This window comes from Pongo abelii, chromosome 3 (assembly GCF_028885655.2).
Source record: "Pongo abelii isolate AG06213 chromosome 3, NHGRI_mPonAbe1-v2.0_pri, whole genome shotgun sequence".
Taxonomy (NCBI): Eukaryota; Metazoa; Chordata; class Mammalia; order Primates; family Hominidae; genus Pongo; species Pongo abelii.
In genome coordinates this window covers 105893606-105906270 of record NC_071988.2, presented here as the reverse complement: position 1 = coordinate 105906270, position 12665 = coordinate 105893606, and the positions used below count along the sequence as shown (strand labels likewise).

Genomic DNA, 12665 nt, shown 5'->3' with positions numbered 1-12665 from the left:
GCGTCTGTGTGAAGAGAGTCCACCAAACAGGCTTTGTGTGAGCAACATGGCTGTTTATTTCACCTGGGTGCAGGCGGGCTGAGTCCGAAAAAGGAGTCAGCAAAGGGTGGTGGATTATCATTAGTTTTTATAGGTTTTGGGATAGGCGGTGGAGTTAGGAGCAATGTTTTGCAGGCAGCGGGTGGATCTCACAAAGTACATTCTCAAGGGTGGGGAGAATTACAAAGAACCTTCTTAAGGGTGGGGGAGATTACAAAGTACATTGATCAGTTAGGGTGGGGCAGAAACAAATCACAATGGTGGAATGTCATCAGTTAAGGCTATTTTCACTTCTTTTATGGATCTTCAGTTGCTTCAGGCCATCTGGATGTATAAGTGCAGGTCATTGGGGATATGATGGCTTAGCTTGGGCTCAGAGGCCTGACAGTGAATTTGTCATTTATCCTTCAATTTCCATCTCAATACAGAGGCTTTACCTCTGTGTAGCCTAACTGGACAACTGCAGAGAACAGGGCCTTGTCCCATCACTGCCCCATGGACATACCTAACATGATATGTTACATTACTGCATCTCTTTAGGTCTTTACCTCTCAACTGAACCCTGAACTCCTGGAGAATAGATGCTCTCGGGAAATCACCAGCTTCTCACACAGGAATGATCGTTGAATAAATCCTTGTTAAATAATGACAGTTTTCCTTTTTGGATTGCTGGAATCTCTACTCCCATCACGACTGCTAAGACTTGGACAGGAGACCTTGTATTCCCAGCCAGCTATTCTTCCCACCACCATCCATGAGTATTGGATGAAAGTAGCCAGGGCAGGGAAGAAATATGGAGATGGTAGTGTCTGAAAACTTCCCACTAAAGCATTTCCTGTCCTACTTCCTGCCAGTTCCTTTTGCCCAATTAGAACTGAAAAGGGATATGGTATGTATGTATACCCCATATCAGTATATCATCATATAGATATAGATATAGATATAGATACAGATACAGATATAGATATAGATATAGATATAGATATATCTCAATTCCCCCAGGTGCTAGGTAGTATGGATATAATCCTGCCAAAATAGGCTTCCTCCAACCTTTGCTTCAAATCAAGGCACCAGTCTTTGGAGCGCACTAGTAGGTACTAGGAACAAGAGATGAAAAAGTTGGTCACAGTTGGTCCTGCACATGTCCTTATATTTCCTTCCAGTCTGAAATGTGAGTGTGAAAATACACCATTTTGTAGACAAAATGTTTGTAATAGTTTCTTCTAGCCTGTGCCTAACTCCAGTTTTTTATTTCTCTTCTCCCCATCTCTGTCCATGAGAATTTGTAATAATAGCTGAACAGTTTTTTTAATACTATAGTTTTTTTTGTTTGTTTTTTTTTTTAAGAACAGAACCAAAACATAGGGGAAAAAGACCATTTTCTCCAAGGAGATGAAGAAGGAATAATAGTTGAAATAGAAATATCAGTAAAATTTAGACCTTTGAAAGATGGGGAAGAGATGGTTTCAGAAAGAATAGGATGGTTATCTATTAAATGTTTCTGAGAAATCAAGTAATACATATTACTGAAAAGTATACATTGGATTTATCAACAGAGAGGTTATAGGTGACTGTGGCAAAAGCTATTTTGGTGGATTGGTTGAGGCAGAAGCTGGATTTCGGTGGTTCGATAGGAGAGTGTAAAAGTGAAAGAAGAATTAGGGAGTAAATGCAGTCGTAGGATAGTCAGTAGTCCAGCAGTGACCTTGAATTGATAGTGGCAGCAATCTGAATGGCTGTGTATCTCCTAGAGGAGGACTCAATGGTAAGAGAGTCCTGTAGATTAGATGAAAAAGCCTCAAACATCTCAGTAACCTCAAGGTAAACAATTATGGTCACATAAGTTGTTTAGAGAATTTGACCCTTAAAATACCCAGGATCTTCAAAAATAGATTATGTTCCTTGCATTTTGTTTGAAATATCAGAAATATGTTTAACATATTCATAAAGTTGGTCTGAAAATTTATTTCAGTGTTGAAGGGTCTACATATCTTTTTTGTTTGTGTTTTAGAAAATTCACTTCTGTGAATTATCCTATTTCTCAGTAATGATATATGAGATGATAGTATATTGCAGTCATAAAAATCATGCAAACAGCAACATGACATGCTATTATTATAGTAATAAAAATATTAGAAAGCACAATATGACACTCCTTAGAGAGTTTTCATTTCAGATGTTTTCTTAATTATTTATTTTATTAAGCTTATTTTTCAAGATGAGGTCTCACCCTGTCACCCAGTCTGGAGTGCAGTGGTGCAATCTTGGCTCACTGCAACCTCCACCTCCCAGGCTCAAGAGATTCTCCCACCTAAGATTCCTGAGTAGCTAGAACCACAGGCACACGCCACCATGCCTGAATAATTTTTTTGTATTTTTGGTAGAGATGGGATTTCACCATTTTGCTCAGGCTGGTCTTGAACTCCTGAGCTCAAGCAATCTGCCCACCTCGGACTCCCAGAGTGCTGGGATTACAGGCATGAGACATCACACAGAGCCTAAACTTCTAATCTTGAAAAACTTCCAGACCTCAGAAAAATTACAAGAATGTAACAATTAACATGTAAATACCTTTCACTGAGATTTTTCCACATTTGCCACATCTCTTTCTCTCTTTATATCATATATAGTTCTAGTGTATTAATACATATAATGTTTTTCACCCTTTTGTTTGTTTGCTTTTAGAAACTGGGTCTCACTGTGTTGCCCAGGCTGGAGTGTATTTGAACACTCATAGCTCACTGCACCCTTGACCTCCTGGGCTTAAGCAATCCTCCCACCTCAGATTCCTGAGTAACTAGGACTACAGGTGTGTGTAATCACATCTGGCTAATATTTTTCTAATTTTTAAAATTTTAATCTTGTTCGTAGGTAGTTGGTCTCACTATGTTGTGCAGGCTGGCCTCAAACTCCTGGGCTCAAGCGATCCTCTCATCTCATCCTTCCAAAGGGCTGCGATTACAAGTGTGAGCCACTGCGCTGAGCTTGTTTTTTATTCTTCTTGTCATTTTTTTTTTCCCTCAACCAACTGAAAGAAGGTTACAGATATTACAACATTTTATCCCTAACTACTTCAGTGTCTGTCTCCTGAGAACAAGGAGAATTTCTTATATAACCATGTTGCAATTATCAAATTCAGAAAATCGAATATGGGTACAATACTATCTAATACAGTCCAAATTGAAATTTTGGCAATTGTCCCAGAAATGTCTTTTGCAAAAGCAATGTGTTTCTTTGTAATCCAAAATCCAAGCTACAATTACATACTCAATTTACTTTTTGTGCTTCTTTAGTTTTCTTTACTCTACAATGTTTCTCAGCTTTTCTTTGCTTTTCATGACTGTGACTTTTTGAAGCATGCAGCCTGTTGTTTCGTAGAAGACTTTTTGTTTTAACTTTTATTTTAGCTTTTGGGGTACATGTGAAGTTTTAGGTAAACTCATGTCACGTGGGTTTGTTGTACAGATTATTTTATCACCCAGGTATTAAGCCTAGTATCCAATGGTTATGTTGTCTTCTCCTCTCTCTCCTCCCACCCTCCACCTTCCACTCTCAGGTAGATCCCAGTGTTTGTTGTTCCCTTCTTTATGTTCATGAGTTCTCATCATTTAGCTCCCACTTATGAGTGAGAACATGCTGTATTTGGTTTTCTGTTCCTTCATTAGTTTGCTAAGGATAATGGACTCTAGCTCCATTCATCTTCCTGCAAAAGACATGATCTTACCTTTTTTTAATGGCTGCATAGTATTCCACAGTGTATATGGACCACATTTTCTTTATCCAGTCTGTCATTGATGGGCATTTAGGTTGATTTCATGTCTTTGTTATTGTGAATAGTGCTGCAATGAACATACATGTGCATGTATCTTTATGGTACAATGATTTATAGTCCTCTGGATATATGCCCAGTAATGGGATTGCTGGGTTGAATGGTAGCTCTGCTTTTAGCTCTTTGAGGAATCACCATACTGCTTTTCACAGTGATTGAACTAATTTACACTCCCACCAACAGTGAATACGTGTTTCCTTTTATCCACAAGCAACCTCACCAGCACCTGTTACTTTTTGACCTTTTTTTTTTTGAGACGGAGTCTCACTCTGTCGCCCAGCCTGGAGTGCAGTGGTGCGATCTCGGCTCACTGCAACTCCCGCCTCCCAGGTTCAAGCGATTCTCCTGCCTCAGTCTCCCGAGTAGCTGGGATTACGGGTGCCACCACCACCCTTGGCTAATTTTTTTTTTAGTAGAGACGGGGTTTCACCATCTTGGCCAGCCTGGTCTTGAACTCCTAACCTGGTGATCCAGCCGCCTTGGCCTCCCAAAGTGCTGGGATTACAGGCGTGAGCCACTGCACCCAGCCTTGGCTTTTAATTAATAGCCATTCTGACTGATGATTTGGTATCTCATTGTGGTTTTGATTTGCATTTCTCTAATGATCAGTGATACTGGTCTGTTTTTCATATGTTTGTGGGCTGAATGTATATCTTCTTTCGAAAAGTGTCTGTTCATGTCCCTTGCCCCCTTTTTAATGGGATTTCTTGTTTTTCTTTTGTAAATTTGTTTAAGTTCCCTATAGATGTTGGGTATCAGACCTTTGTCAGATGCATATTTTGCAAAAATTTTCTTCCATTCTATAGGTTGTCTGTTTACTCTGTTGACAGTTTCTTTTGCTGTGCAGCTCTTTAGTTTAATTAGATCTCATTTGCCAATTTTTGCTTTTGTTGTCATTGCTTTTGGCATCTTTGTCATGAAATCTTTGCCCATTCCTGTGTCCAGAGTGGTATTCCCTTCCAGGATCTTCCAGGGTTTTTATAGTTTTGGGTTTCACATTTAAGTCTTTAGTCCATCTTAAGTTGATTTTTATATATGGCATAAAGAAGGGGCCCAACTTCAATATTCTTCATAAGGCTAGCCAGTTATCCCAGCACCATTTATTTAAAAGGGAGTCTTTTCCCCATTGCTTGTTTTTGTCAGCTTTTTTGAAAATTAGATGGTCATAGGTGGGCCTTATTTCTGGACACTATTTTGTTTCATGGGTCTATGTGTCTATTTCTGTACCAGTACCATGCTGTTTTGGTTACCGTAGCCCTGTAATATAGTTTGAAATCAGGTAACATGATGCCTCCAGCTTTGCTCTTTGCTTAGGATTGCCTTGGCTACTCAGGTTCTTTTTTGAATCCATATGAACTTTAAAATAGTTTTTCTAGTTCTATGAAAAATGTCATTGGTAGTTGAATAGGAATAGCATTGAATCTATAAATTACTTTGAGCAGTTTGGCCATTTTAATAATATTGATTCTTCCTATCCACGAGCATGGGATTTTTTCCATTTGTTTGTGTCTTCTCTGATTTCTTTGAGCAGTGTTTTGTGATTCTCATTGTAGTAGTCTTTCACTTCCCTGGTTAGCTGTATTCCTAGGTATTTTATTCCTTTTGCGGCAATTGTGAATGGGATTGCCTTTCTGATTTGGCTCTCAGCTTGGCTGTTGTTGGTATATGGGAATGCTAGTGATTTTTGTATTTGATTTTGTATCCTGAAACTTTGCTGAAGTTGTTTATCAGCTTAAGGAGCTATTTGGCTAAGACTATGGGGTTTCTAGATATAGAATCATGTCATCTGCAAACAGGGATAGTTTGACTTCCTCTCTTTCTATTTGGGTGCCTTTTATTTCTTTCTCTTGCCTGATTGCTCCAGCTAGGACTTCCAATGCTATGTTGAATAGGGGTGGTGAGAGAGGACATCTTTGTTTTGTGCTGGTTTTCAAGAGGAATGCTTCCAGCTCTTGCCCATTCAGTATGATGTTGAAAAGACATTTTATAGGTTTTTAAATTGGGAAGAGCATCAGTACAGGGTCAAAAAGCTGGGATTCTAATTGGTGAACCACCACAAATTAGCTGGCGGTCATCTGCCTTCTCCAAATCAGTTTTCTTATCTTTAAAATAGAAATGTTGTCTGTCCTGACTGTCTCAGAGTTCTTTGGAAGATAAAATGATAAAACAGATATGAAATTACTTTAAAACTGCAAAGCAATTTACAAATGAAAGGCTTTACTTTAAGTTGTGAGTCGATGCTATAGATTTTAAAATGTTATCAGTTGTAAGTGTTGTTCATTCTGATAGAATACCATTCTGTTTTCCCTTCTTTCTCTTCCTCCTTCCTCTTCTTTCTGTCTTTCTCTACACACACACACCCTTACCTCTAGTATTCCTAGAATGCAGCGTAACAACATATTGCCAAAAGCTAAGTAGCAGGAGGAAAAATTAACATGTGGAATGTTTCAATATTTTTCGCTGTATCATTAGAGTCATATTACCTAGTGCTTAATTGGTGACTCTGTTCTCAGGAGTGGTGAATGTAAGATATAAAATTATAACGCTGCAAGGGACCTTTGAAAAACTCTGAGGCCCAGTGCAGTGGCTCTCATCTGTAATCCCAGCACTTCAGGAGGCCAAAGCAGGAGGATCACTTGAGCCCAAGAGTTCGAGACCAGCCTGGGCAACACAGGGAGACCCTGTCTCTATAAAAAATAAAGTAGCTGAGTTTTGTTGCATGCAGCTGTAGTCCCAGCTACTTGGAAGGCTGAGGTGGGAGGATCGGTTGAGTCCAGAAGGTCAAGGCTGCAGTGAGCTGTGATCATGCCACTGTACTCCAGTCTGGGTGGCAGAGTGAGACAGGGTCTCTCTGCATCCTACACCCAGACTGACTCCGCACCCAGACTAGAGTGCAGTGGCATGATCACAACAACAACAATAAACCAGCAACAACAAAAAGAAAAATTCTAGATAAGAGTGTTCACCCCCAGAGGTAATGAGTTGCCCAAGCCACACAGCTAATCTGCAGAATCAGGATGAGACATGCAGACTCTGTCTCCTGGTCCAGTGCCCTTTACCTCACCCTCATTTCCTGAGTTTATCCTGCCCCAGGGAGCCAGTCAATTCATTAAAAGAATGTAGTCTGTGGGGATAAATCTGGTGAGGGTCAGTTTGGTCATCTAACCCTCGAAGCATTTGAATGAAAGGGCGAATGAACAGGTCATGCGGAGTGAGAGGGTTGAGAGCAGGTGGCTGCTTCCAGGCCCCTCTCCTGCCACTCACCTAGGAGGCTGTACCAGGAGGCAGGTGGAGCTGCTCTGCCATGGGAGGAATTTCTACTTTATTTACATAGAAAACTTTATTTGGAAACAGTTTTAAACTTGCATAAAAATTGAAAAAATAAAAATAGTACAGAAAACACTCAAATGTTCTTTACCCAAATTCATCTATTAGCAGTATGCCCCATGAATTTTATTATTTGCACGCTCTCTCTCTCTCTCTTAAATTGTGGTAAAATACGGTTACCATCTGAACTACTTTTAAAGGTACTGTTCAGTAGTATGAAGTACATTCACATTGTTGTGCCACCATTGTCTATCCACAGAACTCTTTGCATCTTGCAAAATTGAAACTCCATACCCTTAAACCATACACACACACACACACACACACACACACACACATCTTTTTCTGAACCATTGGTAGTAAATTACCTGATGATTTCCCCCTAGATATTTCAGTGTATATTTTTTATTTTATTTTATTTTATATTTTTTTCAGACAGGGTCTTGTTCTGTTGCCCAGCCTGGAGTACAGTGGTATGACCATAGCTCACTGCAGCCTCAAACTGCTGGGCTTATGTGATCCTGCAGCCTCAGCTTTGCCCGGGCTGATCTTAAACTCCTGGCCTCAAGTGATCCTCCCACCTTGGCCTGACGAAGTGCTGGGATTACAGGGGTGAGCCACCACTCCTGGCCTTCAGTGTATATTTTATAGGAATAGAGATATTATCTTACTTAACCCCAGCACAGTGATCAAGTTCAGTGAATTTACAATGATGCAGTAGTTTTGTATAATCTACTGTTCATATTTCAGTTTTGTCAGTTGACCTAACAGCTCTTTCTAGCTGTTTTTCTAGCATTTTTACCCCTCCAGTGTGTAATTAAGCCTGGAAACAAATAGTGCATTTCGTTGTCACGTTTGTTTAGCTCCTTTAATCTGGATTATTTCCATAGCTTTTCTTTGTCTTATGATTTTGACAGTTTTAAAGATTATACTTCCCCCTTTAACTAAGCAGAGTATTCGTCACTTGGGTTTTTCTGCTATTTTCTTGTGGTTGCAGTCAGATTACGCATTCTTGATAAGAACAGTACATGTGTGACATGCTCATCTCAAGGCTTCACATCTGCAGGCACGTGATGCCCATCTGTTTCTTGTTAGTGATGTTACATGAGACCACCAGATCAAAGTGTTGTCTTATTTCTCCACTGTATAATTACTATTTTATTTTTCCCCCTTCCAACTAAGAAGTGGTAGGTGGGAAGATATCTTAAGATCGTGCAAATATCTGATTCCTCATCAGAATTTCTCTCTAGATTTGGAATCTGTTAATGTTTCTTGCCTTATCCAATCTCACTATGATGATTGCAAAATGATTATTTTTAAATCCCTGCATTCCCTCCACATTTACCAGTCTGCCCTCAGGAAGCGCCCTCCCTGTCAGCAAGAGCCCTCCCTTCTTCTTATGTGTCTCTCTCTCTCTCTCTCACCTATCTATCTAATGTTAGTATGAACTTATGAGTTCTTAATTTTTCAATGATTTATAATTAATCATGCTAGTGCTCAAATTCTCATAGATTTGGCCAGGAGAAGTCTCTTCAATCTGGGCACCTGTGTCTTTGTGACTTGCTCCTTTTTTTTTTTTTTTGAGTACTTTCTCACTTTCTGACTTAAGCTGTTTTAGGCGCATCTTGTATCCCTCTTGCCTCAACTCTGGAATTGGTTACCACTACTTCTTAACTGGGTGGCAGCTACAGACAGAGGTGAGTATGCAGAAAAGAGGAATTGCAACGCCAGGGCAGGAAGTCTTTGGGCCTTTCTGTGATATAAGCAGAATGGATAAATAATGCTATAATCTGGCAAACAGATTTGCTATTATAAAAAAACAGATTTGGGACCTAAGTAATTTTGTGGCTTCATCAGCAGAATAGAATAGTGGCTTGGAGTGTGAACTTCGGAGTCAGACAACCTGGATTCAAATTTCAGCTCTGTCACTTGCTAGCTGTATGTCCTTAGGCCAGACTTAGTTTCTTTATCTGTAAAATGAATTTAGTAATGGTATTAATATCCTAAAGTAATACAAGGATCACATTAAACAACCCATATAAGTGCTAAGCAGAATATATAGCACATATTAACTGCTTAATGAATCACAGTTATTATTATCAATTGTATTTGCCGAATTCTATGTTCTTTTTTGTTTTTCCCATTTCATGTTAAATGAAAAACAAAGTAACACCATTCTTTTCTAGTTGAAAACCATTCTGCTGATAGGGTTAATTTTTGTGAGTATATCTGGGGCTGAAATGACCATTTGGTGACATAACTTTTGTTTACAGCCATGATAGAAAATTTCTAGGTAACAAAACCAAGTATTAAAATTAATAACCCTAAAAGGTGTTCAGAAAACAATAGTGAGAATGCTCACTAGGGGGAGCTATTATAACAAATTATGTGGTGCTCCTTTTCAATATACTGCATTTTTGCAAACTTCATAGTTTATTCATAATCTACTTTTGCTGTGAAGTGAAAATTGATAAGTATTATGGTGTACTTTCATGCATACTATAAATATGAAAGCTGACTATTTGAAAAGATAAAGATTAATATAATCTGGTGAGAACATGGTGCACTTTCATGCATACTATAAATATGAAAGCTGACTATTTGAAAAGATAAAGATTAATATAATCTGGTGAGAACAAATGCTTACTAAATTTTGAAAACTGCACTAAAGTCTCATTCTGTCTTGGCCAAAAGGATTGTATAAAAATTGTAAGAGCCAACTTAATCAGTAGGGGTATATAGTGAATAAAGTTTATTAAACACATTAAATAGTGAAAGAAGAACAAGCCATTTAAAATAGTTGACAACATTTTCTGAAGTGATTGTAGAAAGTGAAATAAAGAGAAATGAAATGTAAAAGCACAGTTGACCTTTGAATAACACAGGTTTAAATTCTGTGGGTTCACTTATACAAAGATTTTTTTCAACCAAATGCCGATTCAAAATACGGTAATTGCTGGATGTGAAACCTGCACAAATGGAGGGCTGACTTTTTCCGCAAATTCCGCAGGGCCCATTTTGCGACTTGAGTGTGCTAGGATTTTGGTATATGCAGGGGTCCTGGAAACAATCCCACATGTATATGAAGGAATGACTGCAGTTCTCCCAAATCTTGCTCCACCAGAAGGATGGGAGGCTTTAACAGAAAAGCAGTAGCTTTGAATCAGATGTAATCTAGCAATTTGGGTATGACATAACATCAGGGGAAAGCATCTAGTCTGGTTGTAGGATAGTCTGGGTTTGGGAACCTCCCTTCTTGCTGCGTGATGCCAGGCAAGTCATTCAGCCTCTGTTGGCTCACCTCTGTTAGGAGGGGTTTGGAGTGCAAAGCCTCTTTTTAGTTCTGACACTCTGTGATGCTGATGGTAAAAAGCAGTAAATTGGCTTAAGGTAGCTATTTGCTTAACTTTTAGGTGTTCCTTGTTTGCTTCAGCCAAAGTTTTCCTAGCACCCAGAATCAGAGTTATAATTTATGTATGCAAAAATTTCTAACAAGCATGTAATTGATTTTCTTTTTTGTTTGGTTCTTTTTTTTTTAGGTGGTAAGGGAGTAATTGCTTAGGACTGGACTGAGCTGAAGAATGTTTAGCCTGGCGGTACTAGTGCAACTAGAAGAACAGATGAACCATAGTTTACGACACAAAGCCAAGTCAACCAACAGAAGAAATACATATTTTAAGAAGATTTTATATTTTCAACTGAAAACGTTCATGTCAGTTGTGAATGTATTTGTAATTGGCAGCCCCAAATCATCTCCCTTTTTATTTTTGTTTGAGAAAGTGTGCTTTAGTATTTGGAACATTCATTTAAACCTATTAAATTATATTTTAAAATACACTGTTCCCATTTCAATCAAAATTGGTTTTATACTATATATTGTAACACTAAAGTGCTTCTGGTAATTTGCTTGTAAAACCAAAACTGTTTTAAATTTATCCACTTGTCCCTTTCAGAAATGATGTGTTTGTGCATAGGACTTCTTAGTATTCTGATGCAAACAAAACTACAGTACATGTAAAAACATATGTATAGAACATAAATAAGAAAATGTGAACCCTGAAGAATATTTGATGGAGCTAATGGACTATTCTAATTTTTATGTGTGAAAATGATAATGTGATTTTTAAAAAGATTCCTTCTTTTTTAGATATGCACACTGAAATAATTATAGATGAAATTATGCGATGTCTGTGATTTGTTTCAAAATAGTCTGGTGCTTAGGGAGAGAGAAGTGGGTGGGGAAAGAGATGAAATAAGCTTAGTTACGAGTTGGTAATTGTTGAAGCTGGGTCCTATATATATATGGGGGTAAGGTCATATTCTATTCTACTTTTGCATAGGTTTGAAATTTTTCATAATAAAAAGTTAAAAACAAATCACACACCAAAAAAACTCCCAAACCCAACTGTCATTATTTAATAACTTTGAACTTGGTATGGACCTAAGAAGGCATCTTTTACAAGAGAAATTTGCAGTTCCAAGTCTTTTTCTTGATGATTGGGTCTGAATGTGTTAATCAATGCTGCCCTGTCATAGCCCCTGACATAGGGAAAATGCTGAAATGTGATTTTTAAATCATAAAAATGTGCCCATAGTAATAGCTCCATCTTTTGCATAATATTTAAATCAATTCATTGATTTCCAGTTGCCCGATACTCTTATTTCAGTAACAAAATAAACGATACATAGTTCAGTAAAGTTGAATCCATTTGGGTTCATTTGTGCTCGAAGTCTGAAGCCAAGTAAGATCTGCTTCTTAGCTGCATGTCGGGGGATAAGGCATCAGTCTCTTCGTAAGGCTTGGTTTCCTTTTTTTCTTTTATTGTACAGTTTCTAACCACGTTCGTGAATAGATAAATTAAGGACAAAATACATCTATATCCCTCCTTGGCTCTTTGTATATTTGCATATAGAGAATTACTAATATAGTCCATGTCTGTAAATGTCTTAAAAATGTCTCAATTAAAAAAATCCAGAAAAATGATACTTTTTGACTTCACATTCCCCTTTTCCCTCTTTATTTATTTTTATTTTTATTTTTATTTTTTAACAGCAAAACTCCTCAAAAAGGTTGTCTATACTGGCTGTCTCCAGTTCCTTTTCTCATATTATTTCTTGAATTCTTTCCCATATTCTTTCTTTGACTTCATGAGAGCTTTTGCCACCACCACCACTACCCTGTTCTTGTCAAGGTTGTTAATAATGTTCTTTTTGCAAAATCTGAGTGTCAATTCATCCATCCGACATGACCGATCCGCAGCATTTGACACGGTTGATCACCCCACACTTTATGATCCACTTTTTCACTTTACTCTCAGATCATGGTAGTCTCCTGGTTTTTCTTCTCCTTCACTGGAAACTCTTTCTAGTGTTTTTCGCTGATTCTTCCTTATATTCTTAATTTAAGGCTCAGATTCCAGTCTTTGAAATCCTTCTTTTCCCTGTCTAGGCTCAGTATCTTGCTAATACC

The 12665-nt window shown here is 38.1% G+C and overlaps 1 long non-coding RNA gene across 2 annotated transcripts in view; it reads left to right on the top strand.

Moving 5' to 3' along the window:
• The window catches only part of LOC129059020 (uncharacterized), a 34748-nt gene extending 22535 nt beyond the window's left edge, over window positions 1-12213 (top strand). For both annotated transcript variants that reach the window (XR_008524598.2, XR_008524599.2), the window contains one exon: window positions 10735-12213. This is a non-coding gene — a long non-coding RNA (uncharacterized LOC129059020). The remainder of the gene's footprint in view (window positions 1-10734) is intronic.
• The last annotated feature ends 452 nt before the right edge of the window (window positions 12214-12665 follow it).